At 45.2% G+C, this 25,895-nt stretch overlaps 1 long non-coding RNA gene across 3 annotated transcripts in view; it reads right to left on the minus strand.

Annotated features, from left to right (window-relative positions):
- Positions 1-25,895, minus strand: part of LOC137525016 (uncharacterized) — a 410,675-nt gene that overhangs the window by 147,012 nt on the left and 237,768 nt on the right. The window contains exon 7 of one of the 3 annotated variants that reach the window (XR_011022836.1): positions 24,858-24,894. The exons of the other annotated variants lie outside the window; for them this stretch is intronic. This is a non-coding gene — a long non-coding RNA (uncharacterized lncRNA). Of the gene's footprint in view, positions 1-24,857; positions 24,895-25,895 lie in introns of those variants that run through there. 3 annotated transcript variants of the gene reach the window in all.

The following is a 25,895-nucleotide window of genomic DNA, read 5'->3' on the forward strand; positions in this document are numbered from 1 at the left end:
ATTACGGCCTACAATGGCGCCGGCTGCTCCCAAGTCTCCGGCACCGTTTATACAGCGCTACCCTCCTGCCACCTTCTCTGGCCTCTCTTTATTTCAGATTACCAAAAGGACCACAAGGGGGCGTCAAATCAACTACCTTGCCTAGGGCCCCATTATATCATAATCCATCTCCCAGTCTATTACTTGTAGTTAGGTGTGAGAATTTCCTTCACCTCTTTTGAACTGAAGTTGTGCAGCAAGAGCGATGAAACATAGTCTAGAGCAGGGGTCAGGAACCTTTTTGGCCGAGAGCCATAAACACCAAATATTTTAAAATCTATTTCCCTGAGAGCCATACAATATGTTTAAAAATGGCACTGTGTGCATGTGCAGCAGAGGGCTCATGTCCCTATTGCTATGGTGATGTGTGTACAGTTGATCCACCAGGCAGCAGAAGTGCGAGACATGTCTTCAGCTTCTCGAGGGTTTCAGCAGCATCAGCAATTTCCCCTAGAGCCAGACAGGAGAAATACCAACTAACAGCTTGTACAATTAGCTAGCTGACTTGGGGGTTGATTCACTTTGTAGGACAAGATCGCCGCACTTTTGCCCAATAGACTGCCTGTCAAGTGACAGGCAGCCTACTGGGCCAATCAAAGTATGGGGATCTCGTCCTACACTAGACCTGACTAGAGATGGCCCGAACGGTTCACCGGCGAACGGTTACTGGCGAACTTCCGCGGTTCGTGATCAGAGAACCGCAAACTTTTCCGGGAAGTTCAGGCCGCCCCCATAGTGCATCATGAGGGTCAACTTTGACCCTCTACATCACAGTCAGCAGGCTCATTGTAGCCAATTAGGCTACACTCCCTCCTGGAGCCCCACCCCCCTTATAAAAGGCAGGCAGCGTCAGGCTTTTCACTCACTCGTCGTGTGCCTGCAGTAATTAGTGAAGGGATAGGTGCTGCAGACTCTCATAGGGAAAGCTTAGTTAGGCTCTTGTAGGCTTCTTAGCTTGCTCCTTGCTGATTCTTATTGCTAAAAAAGCACCCCACAACAGCTCTTTTGAGAGCTAATCTTGTTCTTGTGATCTATTTTTTTTTCTGTGTGTCCCACTGACACATGTGTTGCATAGACAGCCTTGCTAATTCATACTGTGTGTGCCACTGCCAGGCCTAGCACATTCAGTGACTACTACCTGTGTGTGTGACAGGTGGACATTGTAATACCCCCTGCATATACCTACCTGTTGTTCACTGTGCACCCACCCACCTACTGGAGCGCACGCAGTGTCACTGTGTCTGTCCGGTACCTGTCTGTGTGTGACAGGTGAACAGGTAATACCAGTCATTGCATAATTGTTCACAGTACCTGTGTGACCGCACGCTGTGTAATATACCACTCCGAGCATACCTGTTAACTGCACCTGTGTGACAGCTGCACATTGTATTGTAATCCCAGTCACTGCATACCTTTCACTGCATCTGTGACTGCACATTGTATTATACCTGGCAGTCAGTGCATACCTTTTGTAATGATCTGCTCAGCTGCCTGTGCAGGCAGGCAGCTTTTTGACCATTGTTCAGGTCTGCATTCTGCAGGTCTCTGGAAGAGAGACCTTTTGTCAGTTTTTCAGCTTGCTGTTGCTGAGGAATTTTCATACGTTTGTCATGCAAATTGTCTAGCCACATCCCTTGTAGGCCTGCTCTATATATACCATGTGATATCACAGAACTTGGCTGGTCATAAGGATTCCTCCTATGAAACACTCTGGAGAGTGTCAGCCTTGCTCATTGTTTGAATATCAGCTTAGAGTAATCCCTGGAAACTGCACTGGGCAGGTTTCCCTAGTGCAGTTAGGATTGCTTATCTGTTTTGTTTGTCTGTTGCGATTGTCCTGTCCCAGCGGTGGTCGACAGGAAATCGTTCTGTGTGTCTGGGTGCTAACCGGAACAGCGGTTGTTACCGGTAGCCCCTTCTGATCTGTTTCCCTGGATCCTTCTGTTCTGCTACTCTGCACCTGGATCGCACTAGCATCCTGCGCTAGTGCTGTGGATCCTTCTGTTCTGCTACTCTATACCTGGATCGCACTAGCATCCTGCGCTAGTGCTGTGGATCCTTCTGTTCTGTCTTTCTGGATCGCGCTAGCCACTTTCGCTAGTGCTGTGGATCCTATCGTTCGCTTATTCATGTTTTCGTGTGTCTGTTGCGAATGAGTGCGGTGTTCGCGTTTAGCTAGCGTTTGTTATTTTCCGTATCTCCTCATTGTATGATTTGCTGTGCCTTTGCTACTCTCGTGCTCTGTAATCTTGTGTCACGTCTGGCGATCGCACCTCTCGCGATCGCGTTCCTACTTCATATCTGCTGTGGTGTGTGCACCTTCGCGGGTTGGCGACTAGTTTGGTGCACACACATACAATCTGTCTCTGTGCTCATTCTCAATCGCCTCTCTTGCGATTGCGTTCCGTCCCTTCGTGCAATTCAAGTCTGGCGTGTGTGGTAGGGCAGAGGAGCTGTTCCTCTGCACTCCACAGCTCCCCCTGTCGACAGGAATGTCCCTCTACAGGTGCATTGCACCTTCTGCTGGGTTTCCGCAAGTTATACGTTTGTGGAGGATTTCTGCAGTGTCAGCGCACATTCGTTACACCTTTCACTTGAATGGATGGCAGACATGCCCTCCATAACAGATTCCCTTTACAGGTAGTAAAGCCTATCAGTGTCATATACAGCAGGGCCTCGAAAGTCCTCCTGTATTGTTATTTTTTATTCACTACCTCGGGACGTGCATGCCATGCCTGCTGCCTTCCTTGGATGTGTGGTAGCCGTTTCTGCTCCTTTGCCTACAGCGTGCCTGCTGCCTTCCTTGGATGTGTGGTGGTAGCCGTTTCTTAGGCTCCCACTCCGGACCGGAATCGAGCCAGGATTCCCCGGCCATTACCCGTGGTCAACATGCTACTGAGAAAGTAACATCTAAAGTTTCACACAGTTGAATGAATGGCAGACTTGCCCTCCATAACACATTCTCGTTAAAAGCAAGTGGTGTCATCTCTGGCACACATCGCTGGGTCAAGGGTCCATCTGACCACAGATGCCTGGTCTGCAAAGCACGGTCAGGGCTGGTACATTATTTATATAGCAAATGGGTCCTTACTTGGATGTGCGGTGGTGGTAGCCAGTTCTCAGGCTCCCATTCCGGACCGGAATTGAACCCTGATTCCCCGACCATTACCCGTGGTCACTGACAATGGCAGACTTGCCTTCCATAACAGATTCTCGTTGCAGGTACTGAACAGCCAGCAGAAAATGTAATTTAAAAAAAATAGATGTAAGCTTTATCATCGAAAGTTGATAAGGCAGTCAGACATTACCTGATATCACTGAGGAAGAGCAATCTCGCCATGGTGCGCACCAGTCCAGCACGGCCATCACAACACAAACAGCTGTTTGCGGTGCGTTACACAGTGAATTTGTTGTGTCAGTGTGAAGCGGTACTCTAATTACACTCCCTGATTGATGTATACCAGGGGTCTCAAACTCAATTTACCTGGGGGGCCGCAGGAGGCAAAGTCAGAATGAGGCTGGGCCGCATAAGGAATTTCACAATCGCAGCGCATCGCCGCCTCTGCCCGCCCCTCTCACTCTTCCTTCACAGAGAGGGGCGGGGAGAGGCAGCGATCCGTGCGGCGAATGACGTCAGGAGGGGCAGAGCTGAAGCTGAAAGCTCTGCCCCTTCCAGGAAATGCCGGCGGATTGCCCCCTGGGCGATTTGGGGGCTCTGCAGCCCTCGTTTAGCGGCGGGGATGCGGCGGATTAATTGGGAGCACTGAAGCGAACTATAAGGAAGCTTTTGCCGGCGAGGGCCACAAAATATTGTATCGAGGGCCGCAAATGGCCCGCGGGCCGCGAGTTTGAGACCCCTGATGTATACAAATGCTAGATGTTTTAAAGCACTTTAGGCCTGCAATTTAGCATTCAATGTGATTTCTGCTCTTAAAACGCTGCTTTGCGTCAAATACAGATTTTTCACTGGGACTTTTGGTGTTTATCTCCCTCCGCCATGCCCCCCTACAGGTGTTAGACCCCTTGAAACATCTTTTCCATCACTTTTCTGGCCAGCATAAGTGTTTCTAGTTTTCAAAGTTCGCCTCCCCATTGAAGTCTATTGCGGTTCGCAAAAGTCTGCGCAAACCGAACTTTTGCGGAAGTTCGCGAACCGAAAATCGAAGGTTCGGGCCATCTCTAGACCTGACAGGATCCAGAGTGGGACAATTGGAGCAACTGTTAGTTTTGGGGGGAGTGTAAGTTAGTAGTGCATGTTACAGCAGTAGCGTGCCTACTTTAAAAATTTTATTTGCGCTGCCACACTAAGCTGCACTGGTTGAGCAGTGTAACTTAGTGAATCAACCCCTACTAATTTGTCTGTGAGCCAGATGTAGCCATCAAAAGAGCCACATCTGGCTCTCGAACCATAGGTTCCCTACCCCTGGTCTAGAGCCTAGTTCCCTATCCCTGTCCTCAAGGCCCACCAACAGTACACAAACATGCACAGGTGAGGTAATTAGTGCCTCAGCAGAGCTGATTATCTACCTCTGTGGATTTCCACAAAACATGCACTGTTGGTGGGCCTTGAGGATAGGGTTGGGGAACACTGCTCTAGAGGACAGAAAGGTTGCCAGTCTAAGCTATTTTATCTCTTTTTTGAGAAATATTAAACCATAATAAAAAAAATGCAGCACTTCCCAATATAATGTATTCCTTTTTTAAATTGGCAGGCAGAGTTGGTTTTCTGGAAAGACCACAAAGGCCTTGGGTGGTTGCAAACCAATGTTGCACCTGAATATGAAAGAGGGTTGCTACATATAAAAGAGAATGCTGAAAATAGAGAGCAACACATGAAAGAGGGAAAATGATGCTCAAGGGAGCTGTTTATGAAAGAGAATGGCTACAGTACATGGATGTTACACATGGAAGAGAGGGCAGCACATGGAATGGGAGGGGTGCTGTGACACAAGAAAGGGGAGCTAAAAACATACTTGGCCTAGGGCAGTGATGGCTAACCTTGGCACTTGAGCTGTGGTGGAACTACAATTCCCATGAGGCTTTGCAATACTCTGACAGCTCTAAGCATAACTCGGGGAGGCAGAAGCATGACGGGATTTGTAGTTTTGTCACTGCTGGAGTGCCAAGGTTAGCCATCACTGGCCTAGGGGCACAAAAAGTATACATTCGGCTTTGTCGGCAGGTGCATTTTACTGGAGAGGGTGAGCAAGCTTTGGCTGCCCTGATGGATGGCGGGAAAGTCCCCCACCCTTCTCAGGTGCTGTATCTTGCCTGCAGCTGTGGCCTGTGTGACCCGCCATGTCCCTATTCCGCACACACTGCAGAAATATATATGACCAAAACATTATGTGCGGATGACAAAGTCACTAATGGGTGCAAGAAGGAAGACAGCACACAGCTTCCATTGGAAGGGAGGCAGAGAGAAATGGATCATTACTGTCTCCCTGGGTGGTCCCGTCACAGTGCTGTTTATAGGAAACCAGTTTAATGCAATTCACAGGTAATCATTTATCAAAGAATGCTGTTTACAAGACTAATTAAAGTTGTCGCAAGAATAAAAGCATCAGGAAATAGACTCAGGTGCCGACATAGGCTGAAATGAAGAACCTGCAGAGCTGAATATGGATGTTTGAGACCTCACGCTGTCAGTCTTGGTGGGGATGGAGCTGCCATATATATACATACAGTATATATTTTCTTTTTTTTCACCGTGATAGAAAGTGTAAAGTAGTGGCGCAGCGGGCCGCGAGTCGCCGGGTCATCGCTGTGTGGCGGATAGGCAGCTTTCCTACAAATATATGATTATGCGATCAAAAGTTGTTTTCTCGTTCACTTAGAGTGTATTCATACAGAGGCGGCATTTAAATTACACAGTATTAATCATCATCATGTTATAAAAGGACTGCGTTTTAGAAAACAAATAAGCAATGAGTAATTAGGGGGAAATTACTATTATTACAATTATTATGCATTTATATAGAGCTGACACATTTTGAATTTAAATTAATAATTCAATAACTGTCTATTAGTGAGGTTTACGTCAGTACCCACAAAACAATTTTTGCGGCAATATTTTCTATGATGCAAGACTTTTTCAACGACCAGCGATCATTTCTGCAATTTCGCGACCATGGCTACGTACCACCGTCATGGTGGATCAGATCGTTACATTCCAGACGACTCCCGCAGAAAGTGCCACGATCGTTTGAACTATCGTTCATGCCCATCATGTGCCGTCGCGTGTCCCCGCGGTAGAGGATGGATCGGGGAAAACTCGTTCCTTGTCAGGTCAGGTCGCTGTAGGTTCCCTGATCCATCTGCTGGTGAGAACCCAGCTTATAGGGGTTCTGTGTGGTTGAAAATAAAAACGGACACTTACCTGGACCTTCTACCAACCCCATGCATCTGTCATGTCCAGCACCGTCCTCCTACGATCCTCGGTTCCCAACCACCGGTCCCGGTTTGATATTCGTCTAACAAGACAAATAGTGCTCACTCCCGCATGCTTCATCTAGAGGTTACTGCGCAGGCGCAGTACGAAGTTTTCTTGTACTGCGGTTGCGCAGTAAGCTCCCGATGATGCGCGCGGGAGCAAGCACGCACGCGCGTGCCCACAGACGCGCAGCCGCAGTTGGATCAGATGCCGAATTAGACTGGGAGCGGCGGAGGGGAATGGCGGATCGTTGGGAGGATGTCGCGGGACATTACAGCTGCAGGGGGCCGGTAGAAGGTGTCCGTTTTTATTTCCAAACCCCCTAGAACCCCTTTAAGGCTCAATTAACATTTGAGCAGAAAAACTTACATTTTTTATCCTTTTTACCAGTCAGCAAACACACGTGTCAACAAATTCTATGTTGTCAATAGGATCCCTTCACACAAATCAATTTACAACAGATCTCTTTTGATGCAAAGCCCTGACCTACATGAGAGAGACATTGTAGTCTTTGAGAAAATTGTTTTTTAAAAACGAAAGGAAAAGAAGTTTTTTTTTAAACTCTGAAAAATGACAGTTTAAAAACCATATATTTTTTTTTTGCATATTTAAAACTGATTTACTCAAAAACGACAAGGTCTTGTTTCTACCATTCACCTTAACATACTTTGCTATTAACCACAAAAGTCGGCACAAAATTACACAAACATTTAGTGAAATTGCAAAATGATGGTTCCTGATTTTCCCCCAAATTTTGCATTACGATTTCATGCAGGCTCCAACATAACATCTATGTCCAGTCTCCATTGCACTCAAAATTCCATTTAACTTAAATTACACTTTCGCTAAAATTGTATTTCAATTTCAAAATTTCATTTTAAAATCAACAAATCAGCAAAATCAAGAAAATGTTGTAAATCAGCATTGCCTGGTATCTTCGGATAACGGTATGATCATCGCCATTCGCCAATATTATTTCAAGCTACAATGATCGGTTGTTGGGGAATTTGTTTTTTCAATGGGTGACTGTCATACATTTGCACGGGTATTTGGGTTTTCTTTTGCATACATTGGGTGCCGGATGAAGCTGCCAGTAGAATATAGTATTTATGTTATTCCTCCCCCTTAGCTATTCCTCAATCTAGCCCTACCGTAAACCTTACACCTAACACTACCCATCCCTTCTTGGTGTAAATTCGAGTTACATCTTTTTTTCTTATCAAAGAGATTTATTGAGCACATTTCAACAATACAATTCGAGCTACATCTGACGCCTAAGTTATACAGCAAGCACCACTTAATTAAAATTGGGGTCTTTGGCGGCGCCCCAAACTACCAGGTGCTGCACGGTGACTAAATTAACTGCCTTGGTTTTTTTTTTGGGGGGGGGAAGTGGGCTCCAGAAAGACACAGAAGAAGCGCCGCCCAGCGCAAACCGGCCATCAGGCTCTCCAGTGCCCGCACCCACTGTCTCCCCGGCAATACGGTACGCACGTTCTATTGCACCTGCTACTCGCATACTAGTTACAGTGCTGATGGTGTGACCAATAAAATGTCAACTTGCCTGCAGCAGTGCCAGGTTTTTGCCTTCTGTTTTCACATGCCTATTAATTGTTTAGTCAGATCAACAACTGTGGTTTCGTAAATTAAGCCCAGTATTTCAAAGTTTTGCAGCACCAATTTAAAAAAAACTACTTAAAATATTTACATAAACCTTACCAACGTGTAGTGTAATTTTCCTTTAAGGTGAATTTCTGCTCATGGCAAATGAGTTATGTGTGCCAGAAATGTTCCTCCCACTCACCAACGTCTAATGTTACCTTAATGCTCCGTGTACCAGTTAGTTCAAGGTCTCAGAAGACTTTTTACTCTCCAGCAGGAATAATATGTGGGATGTCAGGAAACAGAAAGCTGCTGCTCTCCTTGGTAGAAAAATACCATTAATTATATACCCTGTCACTTCTGCATTTGCTGCGTCTCACGCACCGGCGATGACTTTTTAATATATTCTTGTATTACAAATCCATTTTTTACTTCCAAACTATTATTAAAGAACAAAGTTTTGCAAGCCACTGAGGCCGCTTAAACAAGATCCGGAAGTAAAAAACAAAAACTCAGATCAGTTGTTAAACTAAGAACTAAAGAATAACTGAAAAAAAAAAAAAAAGAAAGAATAAAGCATATGGGAATAAAAAAAAGAAAAAACAAAGTACATCTTCAGCATTATTCTATATTAAGCTATGGTATAGGTTTTCATGTTTTCATGGAGTAGTAAAATGTTTCCCTGTTCTGATTGGCTACCCCATCCCTACACCAATCAGAAGAGATATCCTGCAGTGTTTTTTTTTATACAATATGCCATAAAGTCATGCTGATTGGTGGAGGAAGCAAAGCAGTAACATTTACTGTCCAATCAGAACAGAACATGTAATTGATTACTCTCCCCTGTGCCAGAGGAATATATTGTGTATCTTTCAGATCTAGCAGAAACTTCTAAAAGGGTACCTGAGATGACAGAAAAAAATATATACATACCTGGGCTTCCTCCAGCCTGACGGGTCCCTTGCTGTCTTCAAAGGCCACCTGGATCCTCCTCTAGGCGGCCCAGTAATCCCGTCAGTCGACGCAGTCCGGCTGCGTGTGCTCCTTCGTCATGCTCCTGAGGCCAATAGTATTTTGCGCCTGTGCAGTTGTACTGTGCAGAACTCTCCTGGCAACAATAGAGCGGCAGGGCGCATGTGCAAAATGCGTTGTACCTGCCGACTAGCAGGATCACTGAGCCAAACTGCGGACGATTCAGGTGGCGGAGGAGGATGGCGTGGCACCAAGCAGCCTGAAGAGAGCTGGAGGATACCCCATTTTTTTTTAAATTTCTTTAATCTCAGGTTTACTTTAAAGGACCACTATCACCCAAAAAAAATGTAAAATGTAAAATACATGCGCATAAAATGTACATTTTTCCCAGAGTAAAATGCACCATAAATTACTTTATTCCTCTGTTGCTGTCACTTACTGTAGGTGGCAAAAAGCTGACAGATCTGACAAATTTTGGATTAGTCCATCTCTTGGGGGAATTCTCAGTATTACCTTTATTTATTTTCTTAAAAGCACTTCCTGGAAAGGATATATACAAAGATGTCAGCCAGCCTCCCTACTCATTTGCACAATATTTTGGCAGTTGGACTGAGCAACTCCCATTCAGTATGTGCTTTTGTAAATAAAGAAATAACTGAGAATCCCCTATAAGGAGATGGACTAGTCAAAAACATGACAGATCTGTCAGATTTTCACTACCTATTGTAAGTGACAGCGGCATAGGAAAAAAACGATTCACAGAGCATTTTGATCACTAAGATCGTCAGCGGATCGTAGTGATCACAATTAGAGCTGCGGCAGTGGGGGGTGGGGGGGGGGGGAGAAAGAAGAGGATCCACTCACCTTCCTGGGGAGGGTAAAGCACTAAACACCAAGGAATTGTTTAGGGGTGTAAGAGGGGACCACTAGACACCAGGAAACTATTTAGGGGTAGGAGGGGAACCACTAGACACTGGGAAACAGTAAATGAGAGTTAGTGGGGCCACTAGACATTAGGGAGCTGTATAGAGGAGGGAGAGGGTAGGCAGTAGACACCAGGGAACCGTTTGGGGAAGGGGGGGCCACCAGACACCAGAGAACTGGATAGGAGAAACACACTGCCTCTAGGTACACACATAATATAGTACCCCTCTTCTTGTTTCCTCCATACTCCTTTTAGATTGTAAGCTCACAAAGGCAGGGAACAGACAATGGCATACCCAAAATATGGACATTGCTACATAATACAGAATTGGTAGACGTATTCATTACAGTTACAAATGTAACCTCCTATACATTCCTAGTGGTTTGGGTCACCCCGAGCTGCTTGGTTACTCTGTTGTTCTGGTCCAAGTCCTATTTCATGCAGCCTTATCAATCCCTGCCATGTACTGATGAGGACCAAAAGCCCGAAACAGGCTGTCTACATGTGGGGATGGTGTGGCTGTGTAATATTTAAAGCTATAGGCTTGCTATACACCAGCGGTTCTGGATGCTAGCCTGGCTTACAAGGGCAAAAAGAGATAATTTGCATATTCAGTAGTGGTGCATTGTGGTTAGCCACAAATGTTCACTTATAGCTGAATTTTTGCAAATTTCCTTCTGTTTTAAGAAGGCAAATTTCACCAAGAAATGTAACATGTATAACATACAGCAAATTCCAAGACACAAAAGGGGAGAGAGCCCTGCCCTTCCAACTTACAAACTAAAGAAAGAAAGAAAATCTTCCTGATAAAATCTCCCCCTGTGTGCTCAGCATTACACTTTTTAATACTGACTTGTATCAGAGAGGCGAAAGAGAGAAGAAAATGATCGATGAAGATCTGGGCTGTGCAACCGATTGAAAAAAACATCTGTGCTCAATCATAAATCTTCCAGCTCTGTCCTTTGTGCCGTAATGGAGCAGTGCCTCTGCAGTCTGAAAAAGGCTATTGTCAGTAATGGTCTCCCGCTCAGAATAGGTGTCTACTTACAGAACTGTTTATATAACCTTCAAGCAGACAGGGGACTGCAGAGCCTCAAATTACTGAATGAACTGCACTTGGCTCATGAGCAAACAGCACTGATCTTCTCACTCATTACATTAGCCACAGACTTAATGGATTCCTTATTAAAAATATTGCAAAATGAAGTCTTCAGTGACTTCTTCAGGTTTTTGACGTGAAATGTTTCATCCTCTATTACACGACACCCTAGTTAACACAGATTTAAAGTGTACCCAAGGCGACATGCGACATGATGAGTTAAACATGTGTATGTATAGTACAAAACATATTAATAACCAGGCTATTTTACTTGCTTTATTTTGCTGCCTGAAAAAGTAAATTTCTAGGCATGGAAGTGACAGCTTCTGACTTGTCTGTACCTTGTCTGGAATATAGTAAACATCATGAATAAGCAAATTACAGCCATAAAAGTTTTCCTGGCTGAATACAACTTCTGAGAGCAGGAGGAGATAGAAATAGTTCATGTATTTTCATTTAGGGACACTTATTAGGCTGCCACTGAGCAGAGACAACAAAACATTCAATCTACCGTATTTTTCGGACTATAAGACGCACCGGACTATAAGACGCACCTAGGTTTGGAGGGCAAAATCCAGGAAAAAAAAATATATGGTAAACCTGCTGCATCTACAGAGCAGGGGTGTCTTGTAGACCCTTTCCCCCCAATTATTATGTCCACCTGTGTCCTCTGTCCATAGCCCCTGTGACCTCTGCCCTTACCATGTCCTCTGTCCCCCTATGTCACTTGTCTGCGCCACCTGCGTTTGCTGACCATACCCCCTATGACATTTGTTCATACTGTGTCCTCTATCTGTCCCCCTGTGTCACCTGTCCATCCCCTTGTGTCACCTGTCTACGCCCCTTGTGTCTGCTGTCCATACCCCTGTCCTCTGTCCATCCTGTGTCCTCTGTTCCCTGACAATGTGCATCCATGTGTCCCCCCAGAAGGAAGTGCAGGGGCAGACTAGAATGTACTCACTTACTCAATCCCGGCTCTGAGTGCTGCATCTGCCTATTTCACCTTCCCTGCAGGCAAGTGATGATCACAGGCTTTGTCCCCGCTGATGGTATCAGCCGACATGCTGCATAGGTGGCTCTGGCACGAGCCTGGTCATCCATATGATCTTCACTGCTGGTGGCTGACATCGGAGCGGTGCATCTGTGCACCGGCTCTCTAGTGGTTTCATCCCGATGTATGTCCGCATATCATCCGCGGGGCCCCCTCGCCGCAGATCCACGAACGAGAACATGGCGTCCACCCTCTTCTATCTCCTAGACCATTATCCAATCAGGCGGGGGGCGCTGTCCCTGACCGCCAATCACAGCCATCCTCTGCCTCCTCTCCTCTCCTGATTGGCCGCGATGGTCCCGCCGGCGGGACCATCGCGGCCAATCAGGAGAGGAGAGGAGGCAGAGGATGGCTGTGATTGGCGGTCAGGGACAGCGCCCCCCGCCTGATTGGATAATGGTCTAGGAGATAGAAGAGGGTGGACGCCATGTTCCCGTTCATGGATCTGCGGCGAGGGGGGCCCGCGGATGATATGCGGACATACATCGGGATGAAACCACTAGAGAGCCGGTGCACAGATGCACCGCTCCGATGTCAGCCACCAGCAGTGAAGATCATATGGATGACCAGGCTCGTGCCAGAGCCACCTATGCAGCATGTCGGCTGATACCATCAGCGGGGACAAAGCCTGTGATTATCACTTGCCTGCAGGGAAGGTGAAATAGGCAGATGCAGCACTCAGAGCCGGGATTGAGTAGGTGAGTGCACTCTAGTCTGCCCCTGCACTTCCTTCTGGGGGGACACATGGATGCACATTCGGACTATAAGACGCACCCACTTTTTCCCCCCACTTTTGGGGAAGAAAAAGTGCGTCTTATAGTCCGAAAAATACGGTACTTTGCAAATGTTTAAAGGGATACTGTAGGGGGGTCAGGGGAAAATGAGCTGAACTTACCCGGGGCTTCTAATGGTCCCCCGCAGACATCCTGTGTTGGCGCAGCCACTCACCGATGCTCCGGCCCCGCCTCCAGTTCACTTCTGGAATTTCTGACTTTAAAGTCAGAAAACCATTTCGCCTGCACGCCCGTGTCCTCGCTCCCGCTGATGTCACCAGGAGTGTACTGCGCAGACACAGACCATACTGGGCCTGCGTTGTGCTCTCTTGATGACATCAGCGGGATCGAGGACACGGCAACGCAGGCGCAGTGGTTTTCAGACTTTAAAGTCTGAAATTCCAGAAGTGAACCGGAGGCGGGGCCGGAGCATCGGTGAGTGGCTGCGCGGGCACAAGATGTCTGTGGGGGACCATTAGAAGCCCCGGGTAAGTTCAACTCATTTTCCCCTGACCCCCCTACAGTATCCCTTTAAATATGAAATAAAACCATGGGATATCTTAAAAAAAAGTTATTAGGAGTAGAAGGATAAATACAATTGTTTATCTCATTAGTTTACTTTCACCTAGGGTTTATTTATTTTAGTATTTATATAGCGCCGACATATTGTGCAGCGCTGTACAGAGTATATTGTCTTGTCACTAACTGTCCCTCAGAGAAATTACTAATAAAATTGTTGGGGTCAGCAGAAGGTGCACCTGTAGAATCAGGTCCTCCGCTGTTTAGGCCTCACCTCCACCTCCGACATACTGCCAAACAGCTCCAGCACTTTAGTCACTGCTGCTCCACTGCTGCCCATGTGTCCCCATCCGAAATGGCCGCTAGAATACGCATAGGAAGTGGGGTAGAACGTCAGGTGTTTGTATCCTGTGTGTTCTGTGCTTTCCGTTCCCCATAGGTTTCTATTTCCGGATGGTGCAGTCAGGCTCCGGTCCGGGTGCGTGGGCCGGATGATCCGGACCCGAAAAATAGCGCATGTTGGAAAAGTGTCCGGAGTTCGGATCCGATCCGGCTCCGTTCTGTACGGAACGTACGCATGTGAACGTCCGCATAGACTTTGCATTGCTATGCGGAACGTACGTTCCGTTTGTTCAGTATACGGTCCGGATCCGATCAGGCGGATCCGGACAGGGAACGCTAATGTGAACCAGGCCTAAGCTGTGTGAATAGGATTACTGTACAGTAAGGGCAATACAAAGTAGGGAAACAAGGTTTTTTTTTTTATATGCTGTGACAGACAATGTTTACATAGTATAAGTAATAAAAAATGTATAAAATAATAAAGTTAAATAGACACTTTTGTAATCAAAGTGGATATAGACATACAGTATATTAGACATAACATGTTTATTTTTACAGACCTATACATTAAAATAATATGTCCACCTTACCCTAGGTGAGGGGCTAACATATTTATTTCCTTTTAAACAATGCAAATTGCCTGGCTATCCTCTTGATCTACTACCTCTAAAATTGGCCATATATCACTCAACTTGGTGGCCGATTGACCGTCCAATTCAATAATTATCGGATCAAATGAAAATCGATGCCGCCAAGAGCATGCCCGATCGACAATGCCACCAATGTCAGGCCAAAATTGGTTGCATGTATTGGTCGGGCATGCTGGTAAATCTCGGGCCGATGTGCTCGATCAGGTGTGTGGTAGTTACTACGTGCGATATCAGGATGAGCCACGAATGTGATGGAACCCCCGGCGCTCTCTCCTCTAGTGTAAATGTGCGCCCCGTGCACGCATTTGTGACGTCACACATGCAACACCGGCAGCGTGTGAGGCACAAATGGAGGAAGCCGAAGACAGCGGGTGACAGGGGACAGGTAAAGTATAAATGCATGCACAGGGGGCACATTTACACTAGGGGGCAGCGACAGAGGTGCTGGATGCGGCATCACCAGGCCAATTCTCCAGATCGCTTTCATGCTGAGATCGATCTGAAATCCTCCTGTGGTGTATGCATAGGCAAACACAGAGGGGAATTACAGCTGCCCAGAATCTCCCCTCAGATCAGGGCCGGTGCAGTGTCTGGGGCCAGGCACAAGTTGAGACATCAGAAGGCATCCTGCAGCCCACAGCACTGCCACCTTTCTTTCCCTGCTACAGTTGACTGGATGTGCAGAGCATGGAGCAGCTCTGGGGCAATTAACAGAGCACAGAGCCAGGTATGAGTACAGCCCTGTGCCCTGCTGTGTGAATGCCTTACTTTCCCCTTCATTAGCAATGTCGGCTGTCCTCATTATTATCTGTATCCAAACGGCTCCTGATTGATCCCGTTGTCAATTGGGAGCAGATCGGACACCTCGAAAATAATCCTCAGTCAGTCGGACGGGAAATTGCATTATGTGTACCCAGCTTGATGTCCTACCATATTGTTATACTGTATTGTGCGTGGCTGAGGAAGACCTTTCAGGAATCCCCCCCTTAAAAATGTTGGGTTTGCCCCTGGTATGGGCAGCTGACAGATCTCTATCTGATCAGAGAGAAATCTGTCTCTTGGTCAAATCTGCCTATCATTGCTAGATGTATGGGCACCTTGATACTTTTAGCCATAGACCCTGAAAAAGCATGCAGGCCAGAAGCTTCTGACAAAAATCTGAGATTAGCTGCATGCTTGTTTCAGGTGTGTGATTCAGACACTACTGTCCAGAAAGATCAGCAGGACTGCCAGGCAACTGGTTTTGCTTAAAAGGAAATAAATATGTATCCATATGTCTCTCATCTCGGGTTCCTTTTAGAACTGGCCTCATCTTTTAATTTATTTCTACGGGATGAAAATATGACAAAGCAATTGGCTTCAGGTGTTACCTAATTTCCCCACCGCGGGCCTGGAAAGGAATGTGTAGGTTTCCTAGAAATAAAACCAGCAGCATTTTCTTTTCTGCCACTCAGAATGCAAACTCAGAAGGCTTATCTTAAAGCTCAGCGGGGAGGTTGGAATTCATTTCCACGAAACCCCTTGCTCTCTTTCAACAAGAGTGGGTGTATTTCCAGCACCGCAAATGTTTGTGTATTACACAGCACTCGCCATGGTGACAAAATCATACAGAAACATCCCATTAGCTACAGACAGGAAACCTCCGCAGACTGTTACGATTAGGTGCACTAGAAGCACAGTCTCGCTACAGTTATACCTGTCACTTATTGTATTAGCAATGACCTATCTGCCAAACTCATTTTTTGTGCTGGGGGGGGGGGGGGGGGGGATTAAAAGGAGATTATCCAACGGAATAGTAGTGTTATGGAATTTTACCAGAAAAAAAGCCATAACTTATAATTATCCAGTACACAGTTCATCTTTATGTACAATTCGAAGAGAAGCTTGAACATATGTGCCAGACTAGAGTAAAAACATTTTAAAAACGTTTAAAATGTGTGGCAGCGGTGGCCTTACCTCCCCTACAAGTAAAACACAGACTGTGTTGATTAAATGTTCAACAAAGATACCATTTATTTAAGTACGCCACAATTCAATGCGTTTCACAGGTTCTATCCTGCTTCATCAGGCAATCAAAGGAGTAAAAACTAGACAAGTCTGGGTCCAAGCCAAATGCCTAAATGCCTATGTACAATTAGCTGACCTCTTATGCAGTGCTACAGCTGGAGGCATAATAATTGAACACAGGACGAAAAACAGTTGGCTTAATTCTTGCGGTATTTTTTGTCCTCAGCTAAAGGAGTGAGAAAGTTTCAAATATATCTCCCTGGCTTCTGTGTGTCCTCTTCACTGATTGTTTGCCCATCCTGAGTTCCAGCTTCTCTGCTTGTTCACCAATGGCCCAATGGTGGCCATTACCATCATGTCACTTCAGGTACACTTTGGTGTGGATTTCTTTTCAACAGGGATGTGTAATTCTGAATTTTTCTATTTTGAGTTGAAAGTCAGAATTTGTGGAATTCTGGCATCTAAATTCAGAAAGTTATTTTTGTAAAATTGTTTTGCACACATAGTGAAAGCAAGAGACATAAAGAGGGAAAATTCTAAGCAAAAATGGGAAAATTCAAAGTGAAATTTTGACCTATTGTGAACATAGTTTCCCACGTTAGCGCTAACCATACTTAACCTTATGGCTAGTACAACAATATATTCGCTGCTATACATTACAATTTTGCAAAGCAGACTCGGAATATACAACATCAAAAAATCGTTTGGAATACAACATGAGATTTCAGAATTTGGCAATATTGATCATTCCTACTTTTCAATAAGATAGCTAGCTGCGTGAGCTGTATTTATTGTAGGTTGTTAATCTTTTGTCTTGTATTTATTGCACATGCAAGATTTAATATACCGTATTTTTTGGACTATAAGACGCTCCCGACCATAAGACGCACCTAGGTTTAGAGGACAAAATCCAGGGGGAAAAAAATATATATTAAACCAGGTGCATTAATGGTGAATGGGCATCTTGTGGATTATGCCCCCTTGTACCTCTTGCGTATCCCTGTGTCCTCCTCTATGCCCCTTTTGTGTCCCTCTGTGTCCTCCATTTGTCTCCCTGTGTCCTCCTCTGCATGGGCACAGTACAGGGAGTCCCCGACATTGCAGCGGGTTGGAGGTTCGTATTGGCAGGTGTATACAAGTCAGGAACTCCCTGCATTTGGACTATAAGGCGCAGTGACTTTTTACCCTCTCTTTTGGGGGAGAAAAAGTGAGTCTAAAATACAGTATGTATTGTTTTAGATTTAAAGGCTGCCATATTTATTTCCTTTTAAACAATACCAGTTACCAGGCAGCCCTGCTGGTCTATTTGGCAGCAGCAGTGTCCAAATAACACCAGAAACAAGCATGCAGCTAATCTTGTCAGATCTGACAATAATGTCAGAAACACCTGATCTGCTGCATGCTTGTTCCAGGTTTATGGCTAAAAGTATTAGAGGCAGAGGATAATAGTCAATCAAATGTGGACAGTACAATACAGGTTATGTAAGTAGAACATGTATTTATGCACTTATATGTGTTTTTTTTTCCTGGGATGGTAAGGTTGTCCCCGCTGCTTTAAGCAACACGGATGTATATTATTTTATCGTTAACCTTTGAGGTGCCTTAGTAAATCAGGCTGGATATAGATTTCCTCTGAGGCTTGTAAACCTGGAAACATTAAATTGTGTGACCTGTTCTCATTTAACCATAAAGAAATATATTATTATGTGAAAGGCATAACTATGTTTACTGGTAATTGAATTTAAAAATTGCGACATCAGTCTTGGAATGTGTGTGGGAGTCGTTTTATTACTAAGCATCAATTTGGATGTTTAAAATAACAGAACGAGAAAACGTAACCTTTCCAAATAATTAATGTGGCTGTACGCTTTAATGAAGTGAATATGCTTATCGGCTAAGATCTTACACTGCCTTTTGAAAATTATCCAAATTCACCACGTCTTCAGGGAGCAAGAATGGAAATGATGGAGAAGAAATGTATGTGTACTAAAGAAATGATTGGAAATATATTTCTGTGAAGGTTCCCATTTACCCTGGTGTTGGTATAGCCAAATATAATATCGCAAAATATGGACTTCATTTTTCGTTATATTAGTTTTATCATATCCTACTTATCCAATCCCCCCCCCCCCTCCTCCCCCTGAGAGGAAGATTGAAGCAGAGTGAGAGTGAGAGGCTGCAGCAGAGGAAGTAGTAGAAAAGGTGCAGGTTGGTACTAGATGCTGACTAGACAGCAAATTGAGGGAAGCCTTGACTTACTGTGCCTCAGGACACGAACAACCTTGTCACTCCAATACAGTAGGAAACAGGTTCCGGGGAACCAGTAAGATTGCTGTTGCAAGACGCCATTCTTAATTGCATCCTCAATACAAACAGACACATAAGTAGTATAAGCGGCCTAACAGTAGAGATGGGCCCGGCGAATTTTAAGCGGCGAACAAGGGGTGTTCGCGTTTGCCCCCTTTAGGCAAATACATGGCGTGTTCGACCCACCCCTATATATCATCATTGAGCTAAACTTTGACCCCTTACCTCACAGTCAGCAGACTCATAGCAGCCAATCAGCTATTTATCCCACCTGGACCGCCCCTCACCTATTAGAAAACCAGCACAGACAGAATTTTGCAGTCTGTGCTTGGCTTCTGTGCAAGGCAGATGAGGGACAGTGTGTTGTGACATGGAGAGAGTTAGGTAGGCCTGTGTTCTGTATCCTCACAGTGCAGATTCTTGCTGCTACCACATTGTCCTGAACAGCTAAGCCCTTCTAATGCTGGGCATACACGGTGAGTTTATCCTTATCAATCGAGCCGCTGATGGCTCGATTGATCTTTCCGACGTGTCCGATCACCGCGGCGGATCGATTCCGCGCTCAATCCCCACGGGTGGACAATGCAAAAAAACAAACAGCTGATAAGAAGTGCCCGCGGGGAGGAGCGGGAATCGATCCGGGTGGCCGCAGGGACACGCCGGCATCGAGCCTCTGGCTCGATTCTGGCGCATTATCTTACCGTGTATTCCCAGCATTAGGGCTGATACATTGTTGTTCTTGGCAGTGTATTGCTTTTCTGTGGCCAGTGCACAAGTTAGCTGTTGGAGACAGGTCTGCTTGTCCCAGTAGTACATCGACCATAACCCACCTTCACACAACTACTGGCATCTAGCATCCACTGGTCCCTGTGTAAAACCTCAGTGCTGTTGGAGACAGGTCTGCTCTGCTGCTGGTCCTAGTAGTGCACTGACCCTAACCCAATAATCCTTCACCACCACTACTGGCATCTAGTTAGTATCCACTACTGCTCCCTGTGTAAGGCCTCAGTGCAGAATCAGTGTTTTTGGGTCATTGAACTACCTCAGCCTGACCATAGAGGCTGGAAAACCGCAATCGCCTGCACTCCCAGGATTGTGCGCACAAGCAAGCCGGCCACTACACACCACTACACAAAGATTGCAGCCGAGAGGACCAACATTTATGTCCTGGAGGTGTCAACTGGTAAAAACAAAGATTTGCTCGCCTGATGTAATCACTAAAGGTCTTTGTGGTTGTTTGTGGACTGTGATGTGTTAAACGTGGCGTTTCGTCTGTCAGTGTGAAGCAGGCATAACCCTTACACTACCTGATCGACATTTACACACGCCGGATGTTTTGAAGCACTTTATTCCACCAATTTAGGAATGTAATGTGATTTCTGCCCTTTAGCAACATGACTCTGCGTCAACTCCATAATTTTTGGTCAGACTTTTGCCACTTCTCCCTCCGGCATGTCCAGGTGTTAGGCCCCTTGAAACAACTTCACCATCACTATTGTGGCCAAAAACAGTCTTTGTAGGTTTTAAAATTCTCCTGCCCATTAAAGTCTATGGAGATTCGCAGATTCGCCAGATTCGTCAACTTTTGTGGAGATTCGGGTTTGAAATTGCAAACCCAAAATTTGATATTCGTCCATTTCAGCCGTTTCGGGAGTACAACTCGCTTCCTCAGAGACCAAAACCAAATTGGGGCATGCGGCTGGGCCTTGCATGCACAGGAAATACCGGGGCAGCTAGTGGAGGATCCAGGTGGCCCGGGTGGATGGGGAAGGAGCGAACAGCCTGAAGGGGGCTGGTGGAAACCGCAGGTATTTATACATTTTTGTATTCCCCGTCTCAGGTTTCCTTTAAAACCAATGCAAAACTGATTTTGACTGTTTCTGAGCGTTCATCCCTAATTTCTAGTAAATAAAAAAGTTACCTATAAATATAAACACTTTTTAGGCTGCCCGTATTTGTTTTTTAAATTTGCCCTCTGCTTAGACTACAGTAGCAAGCGTGAAACTTTGCCCAGTTGGTTTATGGTAAATGTAGTGGTGTTCAGCGCTGCCCGCTCAGTTATTTTTCTATGAGTGCTTCACTTAGCCATGTCATTGATTTTTATCTGCTCTATATAATAGCACGTCTATTCCTATAAATGATCTAGCGCAAACAATACAGGTAAAAGCAATGTAAAAAACATGTCTATATATATATTACTATAAACTGCCTTTGTTCCAGTTGATGGGAAAGTGGCTGTAAATCCAAAAATGAGAACAAGAGTTAGCAATTCATCCATATTTCAGGTTCAGGGTTTATGTGTGGCCCTGTTAGGAGATAAAATGAACAACTGGGCTATAAAAACAACCTAGTCCGTGTGGAAATACTCAGAAGTTCAACCCTCTTCTGAAAAAATGTTTCTGGTCAGCAAAGCCCAGGAGGAAGGAAGAGGCATGGAGAGGAGGTGGAAGGTCGCGGGGTGGCTGGAGAAACTGGGTCACAGTGAGCTCATATCGCTGGTAAGCAGCCAAATTAAACTTAGCAGAATTAAAGAAAAATATTTTCCTGTTAAAGCGAACATAGCCCCTAGCTTCTTTACCCTGCCTTTTCTACCCCCTAAAATATTTTAACAAGGACAAACTTTAGAGACATAGAGGTCCATATCAAGTCTATTATCTAAAGAAAAACATCATATCCGCTTGAGATCTACATGCCGGCAGCATTAAAGGATAGACCGTTGTTTGTTGTGTAATGGGCCTGGGCCTCTATATAAAATAAAAAAGAGAAAATGTTAATTTACCTTAAATTCCGGAGATCTCTGTGACCAGGCATGCTGTTGGTATTGCTGCTGGCAAAAAGAAGAATGTGCCCATAAGGGATGGCCCAGGAAAGTTTTGTGAAATGCAAAACTTTCCTGGAGTGTTCAAGAACCGAGGACAATTTCCCTATGTATCTGCCTCTCACCACTGTGGTGTATGATGCTCTCCATCTTCTCACCACTTCCGCATTCAGAGCCGGATTTCAGAAAGATGAAGGGCAGCATGCAACACAGAGGTGAGAGGTAGTGACATGGGGAAGTTACCTTGAAAGAGGCCCTTTAGTCTTATCCATGCCAGCCTTTCAGCATCAGCACATTTACTTTACTGACCTGAAGAAGCGAGATAGACCAGCGAAACACATTGTCCTTGTTTTTGAGCAATAAAACAATAAGGGCTTGATTCACTAACCAGCACTAAGTGTTAGTGCCAAAGTGAACAGCCACTTAGTGCCCCCAAAGTAGCTTTGCGCGGACTTACAGCCGCGGAAAGCTACATCGCGCACAGGACCACCCACATAGCGCAGCGCGGTTGGCCGGAATTAGTGCGCGGTGCGACGATAACGTCGCACCCGCTGCCTTGTGAACGTCGCACCCGGTCAGGTGTCCCCGAAGCGGCGCATTGATGCACACCCGATACACCATTTTCGTTGCATGTTTACAAGGCAGCAGGTGCGACGTTATCGTCACACCGCGCACTAATACCGGCCACTAATACCGGATGTGGGTGGTCCTGTGGGCACAAACCATATAACGCTGTGGTTTGCGCCCACAAACTGTTAAGGCCTCCTTACCGGCTTAGCGGCGGTTAGTGAATCGAGGCCAAAATGTATTAATGACTGGTGTGTATCTTCGTGAGAGGTAAACCAACAATATCTCAACTTTTAAACTGTTTTTAAATCCATGCCCTCCGAACATTCAGGACAGTTTTGCTTTTCACAAAATTTTTCTCACTCTTTTCTGGTCTCCAATACTGTATGCATCGTACCACAGGCATAACAGATGCAACCTTACATAAATTTGGGCGCGATTCGTGACATTAAATTTAGGCGCTGCCATTTATAGCCACAATTTGCATTGCAGGTGGCCTCAGCGCATGCTATTTTATCGGGCGAGTTTGGTGCCTAAATTTACTGTTATAGCCAGATTTTATATGTGTGCCTATGGTGTGGAGTCTTTAGGCTTAGGCAATGGGGAGTTAAGGTTAGGCACCCACCTAGGGTTAGCTGTGGGAGATTAAGGCTAGTCACCCACCTAGGGTTAGGCATCGGGGGGTTACGGTTAGGTGCCCACCAGGGGAGTTTTAGTGCTAGGCAACACCTGGGAGTCCTCAGTGTTAGGCACTAGCAGGGGGGATCATTTAGTGGTAGACATCAAGAGGAAGGGTTCTGAGTGAGAATAGGGTTAGGTTAGGACATAGTAAAATATTGGTAAAATTACTGACATTCTACTATAGTGGGTAACAGAATATCTGTAAAATTACTGATATTCTATTACCGTTATTTCGCACCCATTTTTATATTATAGGTGCGCCTTTTCCTCTGTTGTAGGTAATTAAAAAAACTATTTTGACTGCTTTCTGCATATCTGATATTTGGTGTTTACCCTTCTCAAGATCTGAATTTTGGTATCCAGTAATTATCAGAGTAACAAGAATCACATCTTATAAAAAAAACTCCCACACTGCACCTGCATTTATTTGCAATCAAGAGTGGTTGGAGGTTCCAATATTTAGATTAAATTACAGCACCAGCACAGCTGCTGATCCCCGGAGCATACAGAAACCTTCCTGTTGGAGGAAGACTTTGTGGCGCTCCTCTAGGCCAAATACAGCGAATATTTATTTTTGGAAATCTCTGAGTTCCTAATATTCATTCATGAAATACTGTATCCATGAAATACCTCAAATATCTCACAAGTCAGCAGATTTGTAGCTTTCTCTATCTGTCCTTGTGATTCAGACAGTTCTGAGTACCCCAGCCAGAGACCTGAGCCAGCTTGGTGATCTCCCCTTTCTCTTGGGTACTACAGTAAGGCCTCTTTCACACAAGAGGCTGGACTGCACACTTGTTGGGCAGATCAGCCTCAGGGAGCTTTTCCACTTGCAATCGCTAGCGTTATCGCTAAATGCTAGCGATTGCGATTCAGCAAAATCCTTTTTTTCCTCGGCGATAGCATTTGCGATTTTGCTATGCACTGCAGGGCATAGCAAAATCGTGGCAATAATCGCTCCGCCGCGCGTTAGCGTTTGTGTAAAAATCGAATTGCGGTAGTGGAAATAACCTACCGTGATTCCTATGTTATTTAGCAAACCCCAGTGATTTTAAAATCACTAGTGATTTGCGCTTTTGTGATTCAGCAAACGCAATCACGCTAGTGGAAAAAGACCTTACAGCTGCCAGCCACAAGCGCCTTTCGACTGCAATTACATGCAGCCAAGCGGCAGCATTTGTAACCCTATACATTCCTCCCAACTGTCCAGATTTTTGTTGGGACTGTCCCTGGTTGGGAGGCATAGTCCCATGTCTTGTTCAGCCTCCGTAGAAGCGCGACACAGCGCGAAATGGCCGTCAGGCGAGCAGTGCCCAGCACCCACCGTCACCACCACCACACCTCTGAGCAGCGGTATGTCCATGTATGCTGCACTACTGTCTTGTATTTATGCATTTGGACTGTGCCTCACTTTTTGAAGAATAAATGTACGTTGCAGTGCCGATCATTCCTTCTTCTCCTTCTTCCATGTATGTACTTCCCTTGGATCAGAGCACGCAAGCTACAGCACTGTGGGTGAGATGTGTTCTACCTGCCTAATCCCCTTCCATGCTGGCTACACACTGCTGCAGCACCAACTGCCTTCCTACCAGTTTCTACCAGTACTATAGTCCCATGTCCCACAACAGCCCCCATGATGTTCCATCAGAGTGGCAACGAAGGGATTGACCACAGCTGCTATATCCAGCTATATGACAGCTTGGGTGATGCAGCTTGAGATAACACCGCACCAGCCAGGGGCCCATATGTAATTCACTTTTTCTCCTGAGTTTTCTCCTAGGTGATCTTTTCAAACTCGTCAATAAAATGCCTATTAAATCACCAGGAAGCAAGAAAATACATAAGTAGTTTTGGTAGTAAATTTCCATCTACATTTTGGTAGTTTTTGAATTGAAAAGTGCTGAAAAGTTATTCTAAATAGAAGAGGAAAAATTATTTCCTAGGAGAAAACTCAGGATAAAAAGTTAATTTCATATGGGCCAGAGTGTCATTACAGCCAGCTTGATGTGAAGCTCAGTAGATTGATGCTAGATTTCTGAGGAGAGGCAAGTAACTTACCAAGCCTCTCTTCCTGAGAGCTCCAGAGAAGGGGAGAGGATCGAGAGAAATCTTGTAAGCGGGAGTGACCCAGGAGGAAGAAAAGAGTATAGTATATAAGTATAATGCATTATTAATAATGAAAGTCTCATTTTAAGACCCTTTAACCACACTTAAAGGGGCGCTATGGCGAAAAATTGTAAAATTTAAAATATGCGCAAACATAGACAAATAAGAAGTATATTTTTTTCCACAGTAAAATGAGCCATACATTACTTTTCTCCCATGTTTCTGTCACCTACAGTAGGTAGTAGAAATCTGACAGAAGCGACAGGTTTTGGACTAGTCCATCTCTTCATAGGGGATTCTCAGCCACATGTTACTGCGTGTGCTCGCGCACCCACCGCACACCCGCTCACACACCCTCCAGTCTCCCTGGCCCTGTCCTCCTGTCTCTGTGAGGCTGGGTCCGTGCTACGCACATGCGCAGTAGCAAAAAGCACGGACCAAGCTACACAGGGACAGCGTGACGCAGGGACACAGAGGTTTTATTATAGAGGATAAAGATATTCCCTAAAAAGGATTTATACAATGATGCTGCTCAGCTTCCCTGCTAGCTACACAGTTTTTTGGCAGTTGGACAGAGCAACTGCCATTCACTAAATGCTTTTGAAAATAAATAAATTCCTGAGTATCCCCTATAAAGAGATGGACTAGTCCAAAACCTGACACTTCTGTCAGATTTCCACTATCTACTGTAAGTGACAGCAACATAGGAGAAAAGTAATTATGGCTCATTTTACTCTGGAAAAAAACATACTTCTTATTTGTTTATGTTTGCACATATTTTACATTTCACATTTTTTCACCATAGTGCCCCTTTAATTATAAGTACAAAGACAAATTGAAGATTCCAAAAACTTTCAACAGACATGGGAATACACACATGCAGAATTCTTCTTTAGATTCATATTCTATACTGTGAAAAAAATCTAGTAACAGCATTTTTAAATTTTTCAGGGACGTTTCGCATTATTTGAGCCTGGAATCACAGTGGTCAGTTGCATAACACT

The sequence above is a fragment of the Hyperolius riggenbachi genome, chromosome 7 (assembly GCF_040937935.1).
Source record: "Hyperolius riggenbachi isolate aHypRig1 chromosome 7, aHypRig1.pri, whole genome shotgun sequence".
Lineage (NCBI taxonomy): Eukaryota > Metazoa > Chordata > Amphibia > Anura > Hyperoliidae > Hyperolius > Hyperolius riggenbachi.